This window comes from Corvus brachyrhynchos, unplaced genomic scaffold (genome assembly GCF_000691975.1).
Source record: "Corvus brachyrhynchos isolate BGI_N302 unplaced genomic scaffold, ASM69197v1 scaffold71, whole genome shotgun sequence".
NCBI classification, from domain to species: domain Eukaryota; kingdom Metazoa; phylum Chordata; class Aves; order Passeriformes; family Corvidae; genus Corvus; species Corvus brachyrhynchos.
The window spans coordinates 5,333,154-5,338,993 of record NW_008237609.1 but is presented as its reverse complement, the minus strand read 5'-3'; positions in this window follow the sequence as shown (position 1 = coordinate 5,338,993).

Here is a 5,840-nt window from a genome sequence, read left to right as displayed (position 1 = left end):
TCCCCTCCCCAATATCTCTTCTTCCTGGTGAATGCTTGAATCACTTCAGCTACTGAATCACATTATTTTAGGTCTAATAAAGTATTGATTTTTTTTCTAATTTTTGTATGGTGAACAGATTTTATAGAAAGGGAAAATATTGTCTTCCTGTTCTTCATCCATTAGGGAAAATGAGAGCTTGAATTTTATTGGATGAAGAAGACAATGATTGCATATTTTTCACCATGTATTGTAAAGGAAGTCCAAGAGCTGAGCAACACAGCACATAGCTGCTGGTTTTTAAGCCTAGCAGTACAATCCAGAGACCTGTTTCACTGGAAAAAAATTGCATATTGTATTCTTTATCTTCTAAAGAGCAAAGTCATCCCACATAAACATGCAGAGTGCCATTCAGCTCACACTTACATGCACAGTGCCAAAAAAGTGTTCAGAAAATAGTTCAGAAAACAAAGGAAAAAATGAACAAAAGAAAACAACAACATTACACTGAAGAGCAGATGCCTTCCAAACGTCTAAAGGCTTCAGGGTATGGGGTTGCTATAGCTTTTTTATAGTGCTATCCTACAGATGTGGCCATTTCAGAAAGGCTCTATATGTTGATGCCTATTTTATTCCTAAGTGATTTAGGATTTTAAAAATTAAGTATCATTATGTTTATATCCTACTGAGACCATAATCCAGTTATGTGTTCATGGAATAGGGTACACCTAAATCACAGAAAGAAGCAAATAAGTTGTAAGTCATAATGTTAACATGCCAAAGACATGTTCTGCAAACAATTCAGCTCCATAGGAATGGGTGATACTGCTCCTAAAGTGTGCTGTTTGTTTTAGTGACTGTTCAGACAGAGGGCTTGAGTTAAATGGTTGTTTTAGTGGAAAGGATTTCAAATATAGGTGAGGGGAGCAAAGATGGGAGTGAGATCTGACTGCTTCTTCTCCTGAAGCAGTAGAAGATCTCAAAATCCTAAAGGAAGATGAATCTTCCTTAAAGACCAGGCAGACAGGGTCCATGGAAAAGAGAGGCTTTTGTCCTTGCCACTCCACTGCTCTTTTACATTCCAAGGATGTTACAGTGGGGATACTGCAACACGTGTATCAGACAATGAGACCTGCGGAAAGAATATATATGGACCGATTATGGTAGATATTTTCAGAGATGTTTATTTCTCCAGCCGCATGGCCGGGGCTCTGCCCAGGAACTGTTCCAGTCACGGGACCAAGGGTCCTTCTGCCCGCGCAGGGAACACAAACCAACCAATGGGAACGAGGCTGAGCAGGGGCAGGGAAACCCCGTGTCTGTGCCCTCAGGGCCCCTCTCCCAGGGCTACACGGCAGGGGAGGGACCCCAATACAAGGGGACTTTTTTTTACTGCTGAGTGGTACTTGCCACATTACCAACTTTACCTGGCTTTTATTCAGGTATTTTTTCCTTCTCCTCTGTCAAACATTTAAACACTTTAGCTTAACATGGAGAATTCACAAAGTAAATGTTCTACCTTGGATCCCAAAGGTTTGTTTAAAGATTAACTGATCAGGATGCTTATGAAGTCTGTACCAACACATATATCCTTGGATGTGAAAAACACATTTCCATTCCAGAAAGCAAAATAACTACCTTTGTATACCTCTACCTATCTACTTCTGACTATGACATCATGGCCTTAGGATGCTCTATAGAGTTGCTTTGGTCTTTACATCTTTCCAGTTCTTTGATGACTACAGAAAGCTTTCCTTCATACACACTCTTGACTAGCTAGGTTGATGTGTTTATGTGTGAACAGATTGCTCATGTTGGTGCATATTCAGCAATGACCATGGTATTTTCTTGAAACAGTCCTCTAAAGGAAATGGTTTTGATGCAGTCTTCTAAAATAAACAAATAAAATGTAAAATACTCTCACTATCACTCCTTCAAACGAACATAGGTCTTGATCCAGCTTTGTGCTTCTAGTTAAAGTATGTATGCCTTCCGAATAACTTAGAAAAAATATTCTTCTCTTAGATTTTAACTACAGAGTAAACAGAAATCAATATTTTTTTGTTTTTAAACTATTCTATTTTTAACATAATGAATTCATACACTTTATATCTTTCACTCAAAATTATGAGCAGTTTTGAACAATATTTCCATAATTTTAATTTGATAAATATTCATCTCATAGTTACTTCCAAATCAAAAAACATGATTAGGATGTTGCAGGCAAGACAGAATACTTGACACCCCACAGTAGATTTAGACAATGGGGTGTATTTGAGAACCAACAAGATTAGAGCTTTCACCCTACGTTTGCATGGCACACTCATTCAGCAGACCACAGCACTGTGTTTATTAGGTCTCAGCTTCCCTTCCCTGCAGCAAGGCTGCTCAATACAGATGTGTACAGTGCTACTGGTCACACTGGCCAAGGCCCCTGAGAACATCCTGACTTTCATGTCCCTACAGATCCCTGATTTCTGGGATCTTTCCTCTGAGTTTATGTCTTATTTTGGACTCAAACACCAGGTTTTTCTATTGTAAATAGTCAATGTACAGAAGTATTATATGTGATAACCTCTCTAACTGGTGGTTCAGGACATATCATTATTGTTTAATCCAAATGTTCGAATATCACAGCCAGCCTCAACCCATTTCAGATAGCAAGTATGAGGTTTCTGCTTTAGAATTCAGAGTTTCAGTTCTGGACATTCACTCACCCAGGCACATACATAATTACTTACCACATGTTGACATTCACAATTTAAGTTTCTTCCTTGCATCCTAGAAGGAAAATTTCTGTCATGTCTTTCAATATTGAACAAAAGCATCAAATGCTCCTGAAGCAAAGGTTTGTATCTCATTCCTATTTGAATTTCATTTTTATTAATATTCACTGTAATAAATACTGTTCACTTTTTGACAACACTATACTAGTTAAAAACTTTTCTCAATGAAAATATTCACGTCACTTATGAAAATAGAAAGTGGACCTCTATAAAGTTATATTTAAAATTTAACATTTGGGGATTTTTTTAGATGAAACAGAAAGTCTAAATCATACCCTACTCTACTGTCAAATGTTGCCAAAGAAACAGCAGGGAGCTCTCTTGCTGCCAAGAAAAAAAAGGGGAAGATATTAAAATTTTTTTAACAAATACCTGATTTTTCAACGTCTATTCAAAGTAAACAGATTCACTAACCTCTTCACATTGCACATACCTATAAAACTTGTTTTGTGCAAGAATAACTGATATATTTATTTAGTTATTGAAGAAGAAATTAAACAAAATATGTAGTTTTCCTTATATAGATTAATTTTCTAGTCAGCATAAATTAGGTTAGTTCTTGGGCTTGAAATCTTTGAGTAGTGTAATTCAAGTTTGGAAGGGACATCTTTAGCACAACTTTCTGCTCCAAAGCAGAATCAGTTATGAAATCAGCCCAGATTGCTCAGGGCTGTATCCAGTTAGGTCTTGAAAACTTCCCAGGATGGGTAATGCAAAGCTTCTCTGGTCTCTGGTGCTTGACTGTCCCCATAGCTAAAAGATTCTTTTTATATTTAGCTCTTTTTTATGCCTGTCATCACTCATCCTCTCTCTAAGCTCTGCTGTGGAAAGCCTGCTTCTTTTCTTGAGAACATCCTCATGAGGAGTGGATGCTGCAGGGCTCCCCCCTGGTATTTTTTTCTGCAGGCTGAATGGGCCCAAACTCTCTGCTGACAGAGCGAGTTCTCCAGCTCCGGTCATCTTGGTGGCTTTTGCTGAACCCACTCCAGTTGGTAGATGACCATCTTGTATTGGGCAGCCCAAAAGAAGGTACAGCATTTATAATGGATCTGACAACCACTGAATAGAAAGGTGGATGGTCACTTTCTTTGATCTTCTGGCTGTGTTTCACTTCATACAGCCTGGAGGCTCTTGACCTTTGCTGCTGCCAGAGCACACTGCTGGCTGACATTCAGCCATTGTCTCACACGATATTTTCTTCAGGGCTCTTCCCTAACCAAGCAATCTCCTGCCTACTTTACTGCAAAGAGGACTTCTTTCCCTGAGACAGGATTTTGCTTTTGACTCTGTTTACAAGGTTCCTGGCAGTCCAAATGAGATCTGACTTCAGGGTATTGGTGTCTAATTTTCCTTAAATCCACATATGCGTAGGGCTTCTTTCTTTTATCAAGCCTGGATTAAAGAGAATGAAATTAATATCATAAAACCTTTCTAATGATTTTTGTGCTAATTATTGTTTACTCAATAAAAGATCTGATTAAGTGTGGACTACCTTGTAGTATAATCCTTCTTACCATCTATGTAGAAGAATCTAAAGCTTTTGGAAATATCTGTATAATCTATTGATATATTATTTCTAACATTAGGGAGGCAAAAATTGAATTTTCCATCAAATATTTATTTTTGTCATTAAAGTTTCTGTCTTGGACAGTATTCATATTTTTTCTTCCTCGATGTGTTTGCTCATTTTTGGATATAATCTAAGACTCAATGAGCTACTTACTGGTCCTCATTATTTCCACAGACAAGATGCTAAATTCACCAGCAGAAGTCATTTTCATGGGCCTGAAGCTTTATATACAAATAGTCACAATAGCACATCCAGGTGAATTTTTCTTTCAAATTCACTGCAGGTTGTATTGTTATTCTCTGATAAATAATCTGAAGTCAGTTTCAAGTGTTCACGGAAGTTCAAGACAATTTTTAGATAATGTTCTTGAAAACATGCAAGTAAAACATAATATAACCATGATTAAAATGAAATATGCACTTAAATTTGAAGTAAAGGTATGTTTTGCATGATCCACTGCAGATAACACAGTCTCATTGACTCAAAGTAAGAAAAGCAAAGTGTAAGCTGGATAGTAGCATAGTTCCACAGATCACTTCAATATTAGTATTTTAATATCAGCTATCGTAATATAAGAGTTATTTTTTTAAAAACATCTGTAATTATAAATTTCCTAATTTTAGAATTATTTTTGTTTCATTATTCCCAGAAAGACATATTTCATAGAGATAAGGAAAGATATTTGTATGATAATATAAATATTATTAGTGGTGGCATGCTTACCACAAACCCTGAAAAAAACACCAAACTATTTAAATTAATCTTTCAGATTTTCTAAATGCTTCAATGATTACAAATTTTTTAAATTAAAATATTTGAAATACTTTCATAACTTTGCACATTCTTGGGATTTTAGCTCTTCTTACTAAAAGCTCTTTTTTATAATTTCAAATGCTACAATTGAAGCTCTTTGTATTAATTCATTGCTATTTTACAGATACTTATATTTCAGTGTTCAAGATTAAAAGACCATAAACCAGAAATTGAAGAATAGAAATTCCATTCTAATATATTCAGATTCAAATGATTAAGACAGTAAAGATATAGAACCATATATTTTAAAAGTAAATTGACCGAAATCACTCTGCTTCAGTATTGGATTTTTAATCAGATTATCAATTGAGTTGAAGCAATAGTTTAATTGCAGGTAAGACTGGGATGGATTTATAGATGAAGATAAGGATTAGCATGCATATTATCAAATATATATTAATATTTGGGGTTTGTTTGCTTATATTTTAGCAGAAAAGTTTGAGGCTAAAAGCTGGTCTGGTTTAGTGTCTGACCCATAAACTCATGGAATTTTTTTTTCAACATCTTATAAGAAATCTAGGGGATACCTGGTACCAAAATTTCAGACTCTTCTGAAGGTGGATTACTTTATCTAAAGTGTTTATTCTACTGAGCTAATTATGTCTCAGTTGCTTTGGGTATTTAGTTTGAAATCAGTCATTCTGAGTCTAGGTAATAGAAGATTCTCAGAAACAAACAGCACAAACCAAAGA